The sequence below is a fragment of the Triticum aestivum genome, chromosome 5B (assembly GCF_018294505.1).
Source record: "Triticum aestivum cultivar Chinese Spring chromosome 5B, IWGSC CS RefSeq v2.1, whole genome shotgun sequence".
NCBI classification, from domain to species: Eukaryota; Viridiplantae; Streptophyta; class Magnoliopsida; order Poales; family Poaceae; genus Triticum; species Triticum aestivum.
Genome location: NC_057807.1, coordinates 491,096,699 through 491,116,916, shown reverse-complemented (window position 1 = coordinate 491,116,916; position 20,218 = coordinate 491,096,699).

Below are 20,218 nucleotides of genomic sequence, written 5' to 3'. Positions count from 1 at the left end.
GGAAGATATAAGGATGTTTATGTGTGATAGAGCGTATCATATCACGGGGTTTGGATGTACCGACGAAGTTTGCACTAACTCTCAAGGTGAGAAAGGGCAATGCACGGTACCGAAGAGGCTAGCAATGATGGAAAGGTAAAAGTGCGTATAATCCATGGACTCAACATTAGTCAAAAGAACTCATATACTTATTGCAAAAACTTAGAAGTCATCAAAAACCAAGCACTACGCGCATGCTCCTAGAGGGATAGATTGGTAGGAAAAGACCATCGCTCGTCCCCGACCGCCACTCATAAGGATGCACAATCCAAGGACACTTCATGTTTCAAATTTGTTACACAACTTTAACCATACGTGCATGCTACGAGACTTGCTAACTTCAGCACATGTACTCTTTAAATTCATAATCACCCAACTAGCATGACTTTAATATCACCACCTCCATATCTCAAAACAATTATCAAGTATCAAATTGATCATAGCATCTAATTCACTTCCTATGATAGTTTTTATTATACCCAACTTGGATGCCTACCATTCTAGGACCAATTTTATAACCATAGCAAATACCATGTTGTTCTAAGAGACTCTCAAAATAATATAAGTGAAGCATGAGAGACTAGAAATTTCTACAAAATTAAGCCACCGCCGTGCTCTAAAAGATATAAGTGAAGCACTAGAGCAAAAACTATCTAGCTCAAAAGATATAAGTGAAGCACATAGAGTATTCTAATAAATTTCAATCAAGTGGGCTTCTCCCAAAAGGTGTGTACAGCAAGGATGATTGTGGTAAACTAAAAATCAAATACTAATATCATACATGACGCTCCAAGACAAAACACATATCATGTGGCGAATAAAAATATAGCTCCAAGTAAACTTACCAATGAACGAAGACGAAAGAGGGGATGCCTTCCGGGGGCATCCCCAAGCTTAGGATTTTGGCTATTCTTGAATATCTTGGGGTGCCATGGGCATCCCCAAGCTTAGGCTTTTGCCACTCCTTATTCCATAGTCCATCAAATCTTTACCCAAAACTTGAAAACTTCACAACACAAAACTCAACAGGAAATCTCATAAGCTCCGTTAGTGAAAGAAAGCAAAACCACCACATAAAGTACTGTAATGAACTCATTCTTTATTTATATTGGTGTAAACGTACTGTATTACAAGTTCTTTATGGTTCATACCACTTAATACTAGCCATAGATGCATCAAAATAAGCAAACAACACACGAAAGGCAGAACCTGTCAAAAACAGAACAATCTGTAGAAATCTGTAACTAACGCAAACTTCTGGAACTCTAAAAATCCTACCAAAATAGGAAGTCCTGGAAAATTTGTCTATTGATCTACAGAAAAAGGAATCAATGAGAAAGCACGTTTCTGTGATTTATTGAATTTTTTCTCATGAGCGCAAAGTTTCTGTTTTTCAGCAGAATCAAATTAACTATCATCATAGGTTATCCTATAGGTTCTACTTGGCACAAACACTAATTAAAACATGAAAACACATCTAAACAGAAGGAAGATGCAAAATTTATTACTAAACAGAAGCAAAAACAAAAACAAAAGCAAAAATAAAATTGGGTTGCCTCCCAACTAGCGTTATCGTTTAACACCCTGAGCTAGGCATTGAGATTTCAATGATGCTCACATGAAAGACAAGAATTGAAGCATAAAGAGAGCATCATAAAACACATGACAAACACATCTAAGTCTAACATAATTCCTATGCATAGGCATCTTATAGGCAAACAAATTATCAAGGCAAGCAAAAACTAGCATATGCAAGGAAGCGGAAAGAAACAATAGCAATCTCAACATAACGAGAGATAATTTAGTAACATGAAAATTTCTACAACCATAGTTTCCTCTCTCATAATAATTACATGTAGGATCATAAGAAAATTCAACAATATAGCTATCACAAAACATATTTTTAACAAGATCCACATGCATGCAAAGTTGACACTCTTCCAAGATAGTGGGATCAACATTAACTAAAGTCATGACCTCTCCAAACCCACTTTTATCAAAAATATCATAAGATTGAACATACTCCAAATATGTGGGATCTAAAGTTGACACTCTTCCAAACCCACTTTCAATAATATTGCAAACACTATTATCAATCTCATATTCATCATGGGGCTTAAATAAATTTTCAAGATCATAAGAAGAATCACCCCAATCATGATTATTGCAACAAGTAGTAGACATAGAAAAATAGCATCCCCAAGCTTAGGGTTTTGCATATTATTAGCACAATTGACATCAATAGAATTTATAATAAAATCATTGCAATCATGCTTTTTATTCAAAGATCTATCATGAATTGCTTCATAAAGTACTTCATCACAATTTTCAGATTCACAAATTTCAAGCAAAACCTCAAAAAGATAATCTAGTGCACTTAACTCACTAGCAATAGGTTCAACATAATTGGATCTTTTAAAGAGATTAGCAAGTGGATGAGGATCCATAAACTTTTAGCAAGCAAAGCTGCAAGCAAAAAGAAGGTACATGGTGTCACAAGATCGAACGGAAGAGGGGCGAATAAACCGGCAAGGGTGAAGTGGGGAGAGGAAAACGAGAGGCAAATGGCAAATAATGTAAATGCGAGTGAGATGAGTTTGTGATGGGTACTTGGTATGTCTTGACTTGAGCGAAGACTCTCCCGGCAACGGCGCTAGAAATCCTTCTTGCTACATCTTGAGCTTGCGTTGGTTTTCCTTGAAGAGGAAAGGGTGATGCAGCAATAGTAGCGTAAGTATTTCCCTCAGTTTTTGAGAACCAAGGTATCAATCTAGTAGGCGGCTCCTCAAAAGTCCCACGCACCTACACAAACAAACAAAGAACTCGCAACCAACGCAATAAAGGGGTTGTCAATCCCTTCACGGCCACTTGCGAAAGTGAGATCTGATAGAGATATTATGATAGGATAAATATATTTTTGGTATTTTATAATATAGATTGGAAAAGTAAAGATGCAAATAAAAGTAGATTGAAAGCTTTTATGATAAAAGATAGACCCGGGGGCCATAGGTTTCACTAGTGGCTTCTCTCAAGATAGCATAAGTATTACGGTGGGTGAACAAATTACTGTCGAGCAATTGATAGAAAAGCGAATAATTATGAGATTATCTAGGCATGATCATGTATATAGGCATCACGTCCGCGACAAGTAGACCGACTCCTACCTGCATCTACTACTATTACTCCACACATCGACCGCTATCCAGCATGCATCTAGAGTATTAAGTTCATAAGAACAGAGTAACGCATTAAGAAAGATGACATGATGTAGAGGGATAAACTCATGCAATATGATATAAACCCCATCTTTTTATCCTCGATGGCAACAATACAATACGTGCCTTGTTTCCCCTAATGTCACTGGGAAAGGACACCGCAAGATTGAACCCAAAGCTAAGCACTTCTATTGCAAGAAAGATCAATCTAGTAGGCCAAACCAAACTGATAATTTGAAGAGACTTGCAAAGATAACTCAATCATACATAAAAGAATTCAGAGAAGATTCAAATATTTCTCATAGATAAACTTGATCATAAACCCACAATTCATCGGATCTCGACAGACACACCGCAAAAAGAGTTACATCAAATAGATCTCCACAAGAGAGGGGGAGAACATGGTATTGAGATCCAAAAGAGAGAAGAAGCCATCTAGCTAATAACTATGGACCCGAAGGTCTGTGGTAAACTACTCACAACTCATCGGAGGGGCTATGGCGTTGATGTAGAAGCCCTCCATGGTCTATTCCCCCTCCTACGGAGCACCGACGAAGGCTCCAAGATGGGATCTCGCGGATACAGAAGGTTACGGCGGTGGAACTTTTGTTTCATTGGCTCCGTGGATGTTTTCAGGGTACGTAGGTATATATAGGAGGAAGAAGTACGTCGTAGGAAGCCCGAGGGGCCCACGAGATAGGGGGTGCGCCCTATAGGGGTGGGCGCGCCCTCCACCCTCGTGGCCGCCTCGGCTGCTTTTTGGCTTGCACTCCAAGTCCTCTGGATCATGTTTGTTCCAAAAATCACGCTCTCGAAGGTTTCATTCTGTTTGGACTCCGTTTGATATTCATTTTCTTTGAAATACTAAAATAGGCAAAAAAATAGCAATACGGGCTGGGCCTCCGGTTAGTAGGTTAGTCCCAGAAATGATATAAATGTGTAAAGGAAAACCCATAAACATCCAAAACGGGTAATATAATAGCATGGAACAATAAAAAATTATAGATACGCTGGAGATGTATCATAGGCTTCCTCAAATTTCCCTATGTCTTCGTGAGCAAGAAAGTTTTATGCACACCCACTTAGTTTCTTTTGTTGAGCTTTCAAACACTTATAACTCTAGTGCATCCGTTGCATGGCAATCCCTACTCACTCACATTGATATATATTAATGGGCATCTCCATAGCCCGTTCATATGCCTAGTTGGTCTGAGACTATCTTCTCCTTTTTCTGTCTTCTCCGCAACCACCATTCTATTCCACTTATAGTGCCATGTCCATGGCTCACGCTCATGTATTGCATGAAAGTTTAAAAAGTTTGAGAACAAAAAAGTATGAAACAATTGCTTGGCTTGTCATCGGGGTTGTGCATGATTTAAATATTTTGTGTGATGAAGATAGAGCATAGCCAGACTATATGATTTTGTAGGGATAACTTTCTTTGGCCATGTTATTTTGAGAAGACATGATTGCTTTGTTAGTATGCTTGAAGTATTACTATTTTTATGTCAATATAAACTTGCATCTTGAATCATTTGGATCTGAACATTCATGCCACAATAAAGAAAATTACATTGAGAAATATGCTAGGTAGCATTCCACATCAAAAATTCTGTTTTTATCATTTACCTACTCGAGGACGAGCAGGAATTAAGCCTGGGGATGCTTAATACGTCTCCAACGTATCTATAATTTTTTATTGTTCCATTCTATTATATTACCCGTTTTAGATGTTTATGGGCTTTACTATACACTTTTATATCATTTTTGGGACTAACCTATTAACCAGCGGCCCAGCCCAAATTGTTTTTTTTTCTATTTCAGTGTTTCGAGGAAAAGGAATATCAAACGGAGTCCAAATGGAATGAAACCTTCTGGAGCGATCTTTTTGGAACAAACGCAATCTAGGAGACTTGGAGTGGACGTCAAGAAACAGCTAAGGCGTCCACGAGGGTCCAGTGCGTGCCCTAGAGGGGTGGGCACGCCCCCCACCCTCGTGGGCCCCTCGTGGCTCCCCTGACTGACTTCCTTCGCCTATATATATCTACGTACCCCAAAAACATCCTGGAGCACCACGAAACCCTATTTCCACTGGCGCAACCTTCTGTACCCGTGAGATCCCATCTTGGAACCTTTTCCGACGCTCCGCCGGAGGGGGCATCGATCACGGAGGGCTTCTACATCAACATCAAGGCCTCTCCGATGAGTTGTGAGTAGTTTACCACAGACCTTCGGGTCCATAGTTATTAGCTAGATGACTTCTTCTCTCTCTTTGAATCTCAATACAATGTTCTCCTTGATTTTCTTGGAGATCTATTCGATGTAGCTCTTTTTGTGGTGTGTTTGTCGAGATCTGATGAATTGTGGGTTTATGATCAAGTCTATCTATGAGAAATATTTGAATCTCCTCTGAATTCTTTTATGTATGATTGGTTATCTTTGCAAGTCTCTTCGAATTATCAATTTGGTTTCTCCTACTTGATTGATCTTTCTTGCAATGGGAGAAGTGCTTAGCTTTGGGTTCAATCTTGTGGTGTCCTTTCCCAGTGACAGCAGGGGCAACAAGGCACGTATTGTATTGTTGCCATCGAGGATAAAAAGATGGGGTTTATATCATATTGCTTGAGTTTATCCCTCTACATCATGTCATCTTGCCTAATGCGTTACTCTGTTCTTATGAACTTAATACTCTAGATGCATGCTAGACAGCGGTCGATGTGTGGAGTAACAGTAGTAGATGCAGAATCGTTTCGATCTACTTGTCACGGACGTGATGCCTATATACATGATCATGCCTAGATATTCTCATAACTATGCACTTTTCTATCAATTGCTCGACAGTAACTTGTTCACCCACCGTAATACTTATGCTATCTTGAGAGAAGCCACTAGTGAAACCTATGGCCCCCGGGTCTATTTCTCATCATATCAGTTTCCGATCTACTTTATTTTGCAATATTTACTTTTCAATCTATATCATAAAAATACCAAAAATATTTATCTTATCTTATTATCTCTATCAGATCTCACTTCGGCAAGTGGTCGTGAAGGGATTGACAACCCCTTTATCGCGTTGGTTGCGAGGTTCTTGTTTGTTTGTGTAGGTACGAGGGACTTGCGTGCAGCCTCCTACTGGATTGATACCTTGGTTCTCAAAAACTGAGGGAAATATTTGCGCTTCTTTGCTGCATCACCCTTTCCTCTTCAAGGGAAAACCAACACAGTGCTCAAGAGGTAGCACCCGCCCAGGACGAAAAGCGCATTTTCAGTCATGATTTTTTGTCATAGAAGTAGGAGCCCACCACATGTACGATGATACCGGGTTTTGTCACAATTATCATCGTAGAAGTGTCATAAGTATGACAGAAAAAATTTCGTTCGGCCCAAAATGTCACGTTTGTGTCTTTTTTTTGTAGTGTCAAGTCTAGACAAGTTATCAGATACGGGGTTCTCTGCTCCTTTTCTATCAGTGATCTGCAAATCAAATTCTTGTAGCAGAAGAACCCACTAATGAGTCTAGGTTTAACATCTTTCTTTTCCATAAGATATTTTATAGCAGCATGATCGGTGTGAACTATTACTTTAGAATCAAAAATGTAAGATCTGAATTTATCACAAGCAAACACCACTGCCAAGAGTTCCTTTTCAGTAGTAGCATAGTTTCGTTGAGCACTGTCTAGAGTTTTACTAGCATAATGAATAACATTTAGTTTCTTGTCAACTCTTTGTCCTAGAACAACACTAACAGAATAATCACTAGCATCACACAGAATCTCAAAAGGCAAGTTTCAGTCAGGTGGTTGAACAATAGGTGCTGTGATTAAGGCTTTCTTTAGTGTTTCAAAGTCTTCCATGCAATCATCATCAAACACAAAAGGAATATCCTTTTGCAAAAGATTAGTAAGAGGCCTAGAAATTTTAGAAAAGTCTTTGATAAACCTTCTATAGAAACCAGCATGACCAAGGAAACTGAGAATGCCTTTGATATCTTTAGGACATGGCATTTTCTCAATTGCATCAACCTTGGCTTTATCCACCTCAATGCCTCTTTCAGAAATTTTGTGGCCCAAGACAATACCCATTAACCATAAAGTGGCACTTCTCCCAATTCAAGACAAGATTTGTTTGTTCACATCTCTGCAAAACTCGATCAAGATTGCTTAAACAATCATCAAAAGACTTCCCATAGGCAGAAAAGTCATCCATAAAAACTTCAACAATCTTTTCAAAAAAATCAGAGAAGATAGCAGTCATACATCTTTGAAAGGTAGCAGGTGCATTACATAAACCGAAAGGCATAGTCTATAAGCAAATGTTCCAAAAGGACAAGTAAAAGTGGTCTTTTCTTGATCAGATTGTAAAACAGGTATTTTGAAAAGACGGAGTATCCATCAACGAAGCAAAAATGTGTGTGCTTAGATAATCTTTCCAACATTTGATCAATAAAAGGCAGAGGGTAATGATCTTTTCTAGTAGCTTTATTTAATTTTCTATAATCAATTACCATTCTATAGCCTGTGACAATTCTTTGCGGAATAAGCTTATTCTTATCATTAGGAACAACAGTAATACCTCCCTTCTTAGGGACACAATGAACAAGATTTACCCATCTACTATCAGCTATATGATAGATTATACCTGCTTCCAGAAGTTTTAATATTTCCGTTCTTACCACTTCTTTCATTTTCGGATTTAACCGACGTTGGTGATCAACAACGGATTTAGCATTAGGTTCTACATTAATCTTGTGCTGACATAGAGTGGGACTAATGCCCTTAAGATCATCAAGAGTATATCCAATAGCAGCCCTGTGCTTCCTTAGAACTTCCAATAATCTTTCCTCTTCATGTTCTGAAAGGTTAGCACTGATAATAACAGGATATATCTTCTTTTCATCAAGATAAGCATATTTCAAAGTGTCTGGTAATTGTTTTAGTTCAAACACAGGATCACCTTTAGGTGGATGAGGACCTCCTAGAGTTTTAATAGGCAAATTGTGTTTAAGCAGAGGTTGTTGTTGGAAAAAGATTCTATCTACTTCATTTCTTTCACGCATATGCAAATCATTTTCATCGTCTAGCATATATTTTTTCCAAAGGATCAGTAGGAGGCACAAGAATAGAAGCAAGACCAATAACTTCATCCTTACTAGGCAAATCTTTCTTATGAGGTTGTTTACTAAACTTGAAAAAATTAAACTCATGAGATTCATCACCAAAGCTAACACCGACAGTTTGTTTCTTACAGTCTATTTTAGCATTGACGGTGTTCAAGAAAGGTCTACCAAATATAATGGGACAAAATTCATCTTGTGGGGTGCTAAGAACAAGAAAATCAGTAGGGTATTTTATGTTCCCACACAAGACTTCAACATCTCTAAGGATCCCAATTGGTGATATAGTATCTCTATTAGCAAGTTTAATAGTAACATCTATATCTTCTATCTCAGTAGGTGCTATTTCATCTTTAATTTCTTGATATAGTGAGAAAGGAATAGCACTTACACTAGCACCTAGGTCACATAACCCATGATAACAGTGATCTCCTATCTTAACTGAGACAACATGCATGCCCACAACTGGTCTATGTTTATCTTTTCCTTCAGGTTTGGCCATTCTAGAAGCTTCATCACAGAAATAAATAACATGCCCATCAATATTATCAACTAAGAGATCTTTAATCATAGCAACACTAGGTTCAACTTTGATTTGTTCAGATGGTTTGGGTGCTCTAACATAACTTTTGTTAACCACAGTTGAAGCTTTAGCATGTTCCTTCATCCTAACAGGAAAAGGTGGTTTTTCAATATAAGCAGTGGGAACAACTGGATCAACATTGTAAATGATAGTTTCTTCTTTAGCTTTTACCGGTTCTTTAATTTCTTCTTTAATTGGTGGGTGATATTTAAACCACTTCTCCTTAGGGAGATCAACATGAGTAGCAAAAGATTCAAAAAAGGAAGCTACTATCTCAGAGTCAAGTCCATATTTAGTGCTAAACTTTCGAAAGGCATTGGTATTCATAAAGGATTTAACACAATCAAACTTAGGTTCAATACTTGACTCTTTACCTTCATCGAGTTCCCAATCTTCAGAGTTGCATTTAATTCTTTCTAAAATATCCCACCAGAATTCAATAGTCTTCTTCATAAAAGAACCAGTACAAGAAGTATCGAGTATGGATTGATCATTACGAGAAAGCCAAGCATAAAAATTCTGAATAATAATTTCTCTCGAGAGCTCATGATTGGGGCATGAATATAACATTGACTTAAGCCTCCACCAAGCTAGAGCGATACTTTATCCTTCACGAGGCCAAAAATTATATATATAATTCTGATCACGATGAACTAGATGCATAGGATAAAATTTCTGATGAAATTCCAGTTTCAAACGGTTCCAATTCCAAGATACAATATCATCGCATAGCCTATACCATGTCAATGCTTTTCCCTTCAAAGATAAAGGGAAAACCTTCTTCTTAGCTTCATCTCCTAGCAAACCTGCAAGCTTAAATAATCCACAAATTTCATCCACATATATCAAGTGCATATTAGGATGTTCGGTTCCATCTCCTGCATAAGGATTAGCTAGCAGTTATTCTAACATACCTAAAGGAATTTCATATTCAATATTTTTAGTAGGTGTAGTAGGTTGAGGGGTGACTAATTGTGGTTCTGGTCGAGGTCAAGATACCCCGAACAAACCCCTCAAACAATTGTTTTCCATAGTAGCAAGTGACAATAAATTTCAGCACGTAGTAATAATTTTTTCCTTACCAATTTCCACTTACCAAGAGCGCTTCACTCCCTGGCAACGGCGCCAGAAAATTGCCTTGATGACCCACAAGTGTATGGGGTCAATTGTAGCCCTTTTTGATAAGTAAGAGTGTCGAACCCAACGAGGATCAGAAGGAAATGACAAGTGGTTTTCAGCAAGGTAATGTCTACAAGTGCTAAAATCGTAAATAGTGGAGTAGTTTGGTAGCAAGATATTTGGTAACGAGCAAGTAACAATAGTAGTAACAAAAGTGCAGCAAGCTAGCCCAATCCTTTTGAGGCAAAGGACAGGCCAAAGCGGTTTCTTATGATAAGCAAAGTGTTCTTGAGGGTACACGAGAATTTCATCTAGCCACTTTCATCATGTTGACTTAATTCGTGTTCGGTACTTTGATAATTTGATATGTGGGTGGACTGGTGCTTAGGTGTTGTTCTTACTTGAACATACCTCCTACTTATGATTAACCCACTCGCAAGCATCCGCAACTACGAGAAAAGTATTAAGAATAAATTCTAACCATAGCATTCAACTTTTGGATCCAATCAGTCCCTTACGGAATAGCACATTGATACGTCTCCAACGTATCTATAATTTTTTATGTATTCATGCCATGTTTATAATATTTTTACAAGCTTTTGGTATGATTTGGTTAGAACTAACCCGGACTGAATCTGTTTTCTGCAGAACTACCATGGTGTTGTTTTTGTGCAGAAATAAAAGTTCTCGGAATGTGCTGAATATCAATGGAGATTTTTTCTATAAAATATAAAAAATAATGGAACAAAAAGTTATCAGAGGGGAGTCCCGTGGGGGCCACGAGGGTGGAGGGCACGCCCAACCCCTGGGGCGTGCCCCTATGCCTTGTGGACTCCCCGTGGGTCCTCCTAACTTTTTCTCGACACCAACCTCTTCTATAAATACAGAAACCCCTAGAAAATAACCTAGATCGGGAGTTCCGCCACCGCAAGCCTTTGTAGCCACCAAAAACCAATCGGGACCCTGTTCCAGCACCCTGCCGGAGGGGGGATCCACCATCGGTGGCCATCTTCATCATCCCGACGCTCTCCACAATGAGGAGGGAGTAGTTCACCCTCGGGGCTGAGGGTATGTACCAGTAGCTATGTGTTTGATCTCTCTCTCTCTCTCTCTCTCTCTCTCTCTCTCTCGTGTTCTTGAGTCTGCACGATCTTTATGTATCACGAGCTTTGCTATTATAGTTGGATCATATGATGTTTCTCCCCTTCTATCTTCTTGTAATGGATTGAGTTTTCCCTTTGAAGTTATCTTATTGGATTGAGTCTTTAAGGATTTAAGAACACTTGATGTATGTCTTGCGTGGGATACCCGTGGTGACAATGGGGTATTCTATTGATCCACTTGATGTATGTTTTGGTGATCAACTTGCGGGTTCCGTGACATTGGGAATCTATGCATAGGGGTTGGCACACGTTTTCATCTTAACTCTCCGGTAGAAACTTTGGGGCACTCTTTGAAGTACTTTGTGTTGGTTTGAATAGATGAATCTGAGATTGTGTGATGCATATCGTATAATCATACCCATGAATACTTGAGGTGACATTGGAGTATCTAGGTGACATAAGGGTTTTGGTTGATGTGTGTATTAAGGTGTTATTTTACTATGAACTCTAGGGCTGTTTGTGACACTTACAGGAATAGCCCAATGGATTGACCGGAAAGAATAATTTGAGGTGGTTTTGTACCCTACAATAATCTCTTCATTTGTTCTCCGCTATTAGTGACTTTCGAGTGACTCTGTTGCATGTTGAGGGGTTGTTATATGATCTAATTATGTTATTATTGTTGAGAGAACTTGCACTAGTGAAAGTATGAACCCTAGGCCTTGTTTCCTAGCATTGCAATACCGTTTCCGCTCACTTTTATTACTTGCTACCTTGCTGTTTTTATAATTTCAGATTACAACAACCTATATCTACCATCCATATTGCACTTGTATCACCATCTCTTCGCTGAACTAGTGCACCTATACAATTTACCATTGTATTGGGTGTGTTGGGGACACAAGAGACTCTTTGTAATTTGGTTGCAGGGTTGTTTGAGAGAGACCATCTTCATCCTACGCCTCCCACGGATTGATAAATCTTAGGTCATCCACTTGAGGGAAATTTTCTACTGTCCTACAAACCTCTACACTTGGAGGCCCAATAACGTCTACAAGAAGAAGGTTGTATAGTAGACATCAAGCTCTTTTCTGGCGCCGTTGCCGGGGAGGTGAGTGCTTGAAGGTATATCTTTAGATCTTGCAATTGAATCTTTTTGTTTCTTATTTTATCACTAGTTTAGTCTATAAAAGAAAACTATAAAAAAATGGAATTGAGGTTTCCTCATATGCTTAATCTCTTTAATGTCTTTCGTGAAAATAAGGATTCTGATAATTGTGCCAAAGTGTTAGAAGAAGAATGCACTAAATTGTTTGGCACTAAATATTTGAATGATGAGCATGATTGCAATGTTGTTAGTATGAATTCCTTGAATATCCATGATGCTAATGATATGCAAAGCCACAAGCTTGGGGATGCTATGTTTAAGAAATATGATATTTTTAGTCCCCCATGTTTTGATGAGAAAATATATTATGATGATAGCATGCCTCCTATCTATGATGATTATTGTGATGACATTTATGCTATAAAGAGTAATGATATCCATGAAACTTGTCATCATGATTCTAATGCTCAAATTGATTATGTGAATAAAGTATCACATGATAGTTATTCCGTTGAGTTTGCTTGCACTACTATTTATGAGAATAAATTTGCTTATGTGGAGAGTAATACAATTTCTATGCTTGTACATCATGAAAATAGTTCTTTATGTGATAGTTATAGTGTTGAATTCATTCATGATGCTACTGAAAATTATTATGAGGGAGGAATATATGCTTGTAGGAATTGCAATAATATCAAGTTTCCTCTCTATGTGTTGAAAATCTTGAAGTTATGCTTGTTTTGCTTTCCTATGCTAGTTGATTCTTGTTCCCATAAGTTGTTTTCTCACAAAATCCCTATGCATAGGAAGTGGGTTAGGCTTAAATGTTTTAGTCATATTCTTCATGATGCTCTTTTTATGTTTCAATTCTTATCTTTTATGTGAGCATCATTGAAATCATCATGCCTAGCTTAAAAAGGCATTAAAGCAAAGAGCTTGTTGGGAGACAACCCAATATTTACCCCTACTGTTTTTGTGTGTCCACATGATTAAGCTACTGTAGTAATCATGTTTTATAGCTTTTGTTTCAATAAAGTGCCAAGTAGAACCTTTGGGAAGACTTGGGTGAAAGTTAATGCGATCTTGCTGTAAGAAACAGAAACTTTGCACTAACGAGAATATTTTCATTTTTAACAGAAGAGATGTTTTAAGTTGATTATTTTGGAACAAGATTAATAGACAAATTCCTCACGTCCACCAATTTATTTCAGATTTTTTGGAGTTACAGAAGTATTCGAGAGTTACAGATTACTACAGATTGTTCTGTTTTTGACAGATTCTGTTTTCTATGTGTTGTTTGCTTATTTTGATGAATCTATGAGTAGTATCGGAGGGTATGAACCATAGAGAAGTTACAATACAGTAGATATTACACCAATATAAATTTATAATGAGTTCACAATAGTACCAAAAGTGGTGATTTATTTTCTTATACTAACGGAGCTTACGAGTTTTCTGTTGAGTTTTGTGTTGTGAAGTTTTCAAGTTTTGGGTAAAGATTCGATGGACTATGGAATAAGGAGTGGCAAGAGCCTAAGCTTGGGGATGCCCAAGGCACCCCAAGGTAATATTCAAGGACAACCAAGAGCCTAAGCTTTGGGATGCCCCGGATGGCATCCCCTCTTGCGTCTTCGTTCATCGGTAAGTTTACTTGAGGCTATATTTTTATTCACCACATGATATGTGTTTTGCTTGGAGCGTCATTTTTTTTGCTTGCTGTTTGAATAATATCCCAAGATCTGAAATTATTAAATGTTAGAGAGTCTTCACATAGTTGCATAATTATTCGACTACTCATTGATCTTCACTTATATCTTTTGGAGTGGTTTGTCGTTTGCTCTAGTGCTTCACTTATATCTTTTAGAGCACGATGGTGGTTTTATTTTGAAGAAATAGATGAACTCTTATGCTTCACTTATATTATTTTTAGAGTCTTAAACAGCATGGTAATTTGCTTTGGTTATGATTTTAGTCCTAATATGATGGGCATCCAAGAGGGATATAAGAAAAAATTTCATATAAAGTGCATTGAATACTTTGAGAAGTTTGATTCTTTATGATTGTTTTGAGATATGAAGATGGTGATATTAGAGTCTTGCTAGTGGTGTAATTGTGAATTTGAGAAATACTTGTGTTGAGGATTGTGAGTCCCATAGCATGCACGTATGGTAACCATTGTGTAACAAATTTGAAGCATAAGGTATCTCTTTGATTGTCCTCCTTATGTGTGGAGGTCGGGATCGCGCGATGGTTAACTCCAACCAACCCTTCCCCTTGGAGCATGTGTGTAGTGCTTGGTTTTGATGACTTGTAGATTTTTGCAATAAGTATGTGAGTTCTCTATGACGAATGTTGAGTCCATGGATTATACGCACTCTCACCCTTCCACCATTGCTAGCCTCTCTTGTGCCGCGCAACTTTCGCCGGTACCATACACCCATCATTTACCTTCCTCAAAACAGCCACCATACCTACCTATTATGGCATTTGCATAGCCATTCCGAGATATATTGCCATGCAACTTTCCACCGTTCCGTTTATTATGACACGCTTCATCATTGTCATATTGCTTTGCATGATCATGTAGTTGACATCGTATTTGTGGCAAAGCCACCTTTCATGCTTCTTTCATACATGTCACTCTTGATTCATTGCACATCCCAGTACACCGTCGGAGGCATTCATATAGAGTCATATTTTTTTCTAAATATCGAGTTGTAAGTAAATAAAAGTGTGATGATCATCATTATTAGAGCATTGTCCCATGTGAGGAAATAAAAAAAGGCCAAATAAGCCAATCAAAAAAAGAGAGGACAAAGAAGCCAATCAAAAAAATGAGAGAAAAAGAGAGAAGGGGCAATGCTACTATCCTTTGACCACACTTGTGCTTCAAATTAGCACCATGATCTTCATGATAGAGAGTCTCCTATTTCTTCACTTTCATATACTAGTGGGAATTTTTCATTATAGAACTTGGCTTGTATATTCCAACGATGGGCTTCCTCAAATGCCCTAGGTCTTCATGAGCAAGCAAGTTGGATGCACAACCACTTAGTTTCTTTTTGAGCTTTCATACACTTATAGCTCTAGTGCATCCGTTGCATGGCAATCCCTACTCACTCACATTGATATCTATTGATGGGCATCTCCATAGCCCATTGATACGCCTAGTTGATGTGAGACTATCTCCTCTTTTTGTCTTATCCACAACCACCATTCTATTCCGCCTATAGTGTTATGTCCATGGCTCACGCTCATGTATTGCACGAAAGTTGAAAAAGTTTGAGAATACTAAAGTATGAAACAATTGCTTGGCTTAAACCGGGGTTGTGCATGATTTGAATATTTTGTATGATGAAGATGGAGCATAGCCAAACTATATGATTTTGTAGGGATAAGCTTTCTTTGGCCATGTTATTTTGAGAAGGCATAATTACTTTGTTAGTATGCTTGAAGTATTATTATTTTTATGTCAATATTAAACTTTTGTTTTGAACCTTATGGATCTAAATATTCTTGCCACAATAAAGAAGATTAGATTGATAAATATGTTAGGTAGCATTCCACATCAAAAATTCTGTTTTTATCATTTACCTACTCGAGGACAAGTAGGAATTAAGCTTGGGATGCTGATATGTCTCCAACGTATTTATAATTTTGATGTATTCATGCCATGTTTATAATACTTTTACATGATTTTGGTATGATTTGGTTAGAACTAACCCGGACTGACGTTGTTTTCAGCAGAACTACCGTGGTGTTGTTTTTGTGCGGAAATAAAAGTTCTCGGAATGCGCTAAAAATCAACGGAGATTTTTTCTGGAAAATAAAAAAAATACTGGAAAAAATTTATCAAAGGGGAGTCCCGTGGGGCCCACAAGGGTGGAGTGCACGCCCCTGTGCCTCGTGGACTCCCCGTGGGTCCTCCTAATTTGTTCTCGACGCCAACCTCTCCTATAAATACAAAACCCCCAGAAAATAATCTAGATCGGGAGTTCTGCCGCCACAAGCCTCTGTAGCCACCAAAAACCAATCGGGGCCATGTTCCGGCACCCTGCCGGAGGGGGGGTCCATCACCGGTGGCCATCTTCATCATCCCGGCGCTCTCCATGACGAGGAGGGAGTAGTTCACCCTCGGGGCTGAGGGTATGTACCAGTAGCTATGTGTTCTCTCTCTCTCTCTCTCTCTCTCACTCTCTCTCTCTCTCGTGTTCTTGAGTCGACACGATCTTGATGTATCGCGAGCTTTGCTATTATAGTTGGATCATATGATGTTTCTCCCCCTCTATCTTCTTGTAATGGATTGAGTTTTCCCTTTGAAGTTATCTTATTGGATTGAGTCTTTAAGGATTTGAGAACACTTGATGTATGTCTTGCATGTGATACCCGTGGTGACAATGGGGTATTCTATTGATCCACTTGATGTATGTTTTGGTGATCAAGTTGCGGGTTCCGTGACCTTGGGAATCTATTCATAGGGGTTGGCACATGTTTTCGTCTTGACTCTCCGGTAGAAACTTTGGGGCACTCTTTGAAGTACTTTGTGTTGGTTTGAATAGATGAATCTGAGATTGTGTGATGCATATCGTATAATCATACCCATGGATACTTGAGGTGACATTGGAGTATCTAGGTGACATTAGGGTTTTGGTTGATGTGTGTCTTAAGGTGTTATTTTACTACAAACTCTAGGGTTGTTTGTGACACTTATAGGAAGAGCCCAATGAATTGATCAGAAAGAATATCTTTGAGGTGGTTTTGTACCCTGCAATAATCTCTTCGTTTGTTCTCCGCTATTAGTGACTTTGGAGTGACTCTTTGTTGCATGTTGAGGGATTGTTATATGATCTAATTATGTTATTATTGTTGAGAGAACTTGCACTAGTGAAAGTATAAACCCTAGGCCTTGTTTCCTAGCATTGCAATACCGATTCCGCTCACTTTTATTACTTGCTACCTTGCTGTTTTTATAATTTCAGATTACAAAAACCTATATCTACCATCCATAGTGCACTTGTATCACCATCTCTTCGCTGAACTAGTGCACCTATACAATTTACCATTGCAGGGTGTGTTGGGGACCCAAGAGACTCTTTGTTATTTGGTTGCAGGGTTGTTTGAGAGAGACCATCTTCATCCTATGCCTCCCATGGATTGATAAACCTTAGGTCATCCACTTGAGGGAAATTTTCTACTGTTCTACAAACCTCTGCACTTTGAGACCCAACAACGTCTACAAGAAGAAGGTTGTGTAGTAGACATCACGCATAAACTGGAGTTTAAGCTTATGTCACTCTCGCAACCCACCATCTAATAACTACTCCACAATGCATTCCCTTAGGCCCAAATATGGTGAAGTGTCATGTATTCGACGTTCACATGACACCACTAAGAGAATGGCAACATACATACCATCAAAATACCGAACACATATCAAGTTCACATGATTACTTACTACATGATTTCTCCCGTGACCTCAAGAACAAAAGTAACTACTCACAAATGATAAACATGCTCAAGATCAGAGGGGTATTGAATAGCATAATGGATCTGAACATATAATCTTCCACCAAATAAACCATATAGTAATCAACTATAAGATGTAATCAACACTACTAGTCACGGGCACCAATCTATAGTTTTGATACAAAGATTGAACGCGAGAGATGAACTAGGGTTTGAGAGGAGTTGGTGTTGTGAAAATGTTGATGAAGATAGCCCTCCCCAAGATGGGAGAGTTGTTGGTGATGATGATGACGATGATTTCCCCCTCCGGGAGAGAAGTTCCCCCGGCGGAATCGTTCCGCCGGAGGATAAAAGTGCTCCTGCCCAAGTTCCGCCTCGAGGCGGCAGCGCTTCGTCTCGAATGTACTCCCCTGTTTTTTCTAGGTCAAAATGACTTATATACCATAAGATGGACACCGGAGGTGGGCCGAGGAGCGCAACACCCACCAGGGCGCGCCTGGGCCTCCTGGCGCGCCCAGGTGGGTTGTGCCCACCTGGTGGCCCTCCTGTGGTACTTATTTGCTCCAATATTCCTTAAATATTCCATAAAAATCCTCGGGGAGTTTCAGCTCATTTGGAGTTGTGCAGAATAGGTAGCTTGACGTAGCTTTTTCAGGTCCAGATTTCCAGCAGCCAGAATTCTCCCCCTTGGTACATACCATGCATATTATGAGAGAAAAGGCATTAGAATTACTCAAAAAAGCATTATTATACAATAAAACAACATAAATAACAATAGGAAAACATGATGCAAAATGGACGTATCACTGGGTCTTGCTCTGAAGACTCCATGTCTATGGAGGAAGGAGCACATCAAGCTTCGGAACTTCACGCCTCCGCCTCCGCCTCCGCCTCCTCCTCCTCCGGCGAGTGATCAGCGCACTCTGCCTCCTTCTCCGGCGTGTGAGGGCGGCACTCCGCCTCCTTCTCCGCCTGCTTTGGCGCGTCCGAGCAGCCTGCCTCCTCCTCTGCCTCGTCGGCAACGGCAGAACACAAACGCCGCCGCTCCGGCTGCTCCGGCGCGCCGGACCACTCTGCCTCCTTCTACTACTCGTCGGCAGCAACGGAAGAGAGCCGCTGCCACTCCGGCGTCTAGCAGTACAGCCAGAGGCGGGAGGCAATACAGATTCGGTCCATCTCTCAAGCCTGTAGAGAAGTTACCATACAAGATGACCGTGGAGGAAAACGCGAAGATTGTTCAAGCCCAAGTGAAGGACTTTTTTGAAACACGAAGAGCTATGAAACATCCACCTCCGGAGGAGAAGATAGATTTGGTGAAAGCGAAGCGCACTATCAATGCCATGAAGCGACCACCATCGTGTTCGCCGGATAACAACCATCTCCGCTGTCTTAAAAAGACATTGCAAGAAGCACGCCAGTCGGGAAGTACTTCAACTGACAAAAGGTTAAAATACCGAAGAAGTGGGAAAAAAAATTCCCCAGCTCAAAGAACAGGAGAACCAATCATTCCCCCCGCTCAAGGTGTCTAGCGATATCGTCGCAAATCAGCCGCTGCTGCCCGGTACCAATCCTGGTGATTACTTGCCCGACGATGTAGATTTTGATACAATGGAGGTGGACGAATTCAAATACCATTACGAGAAGCCTCTCGTCAAAGATGGAACTCTTGCTGTAACAATGATGATGCGAAGACTCCATAATTGGTACATGAAAACCTGCAGCGAGTCTGGGAAGGATGCTTTGTCGATGAGAATTAAAGAGGACCACGACTTCATTGGCCAAGAACTATTAACTGTTGATTTTGACGAGTTTTTCCAGTTCTACAATCAAAAGGCCCTCGACAAATCACTTCTGGCTTGCTACTGTCTGTAAGTACTACTTTCTGTAATTAAGTCTCTCTATATACATCTCAGCTCTTTCATTGCATGTATATATAATTATTCTCACTATATTATGCAGATTGAAGATCCTCGAATGCAGAAAAGCACAAATCTATGACATTGGGTTCATTAACCCAAATGTCATACATGAATGGATGGTTCAAAAGAATGTCACAGAAACCAAGGACCACTTGCTAAAATCGTTGCTCAAAAATCAAACCAAAGATAAAATATTCTTTCCTTACAACTTCAAGTGAGTGTTACTGTCTTGTGCATATTCTGTTTTCATTATTAATTGAGGTTATAGTCATGTAACTGATGAGTTGTGCATGCGTGCGTAGCTTCCACTTTATTCTCCTAGTGATTAAGCTTGAGAAGGGAGAAGTAACCGTCTTAGACTCGAGACGAAAAGATCTTGAGGACTATGCAGACATGACTCGAATACTCCAGAAGTAAGTTCAATCAATCATTATCGCACCATATCGGCAACTTTGTTCATTTCCTGATATCAAGTAATTATTTTCTTTGTCTGACAGGTTTTGGAAAGAGTTCACCGCAATTTCTCCAGGACTGCCGACCGAACTGACATTTA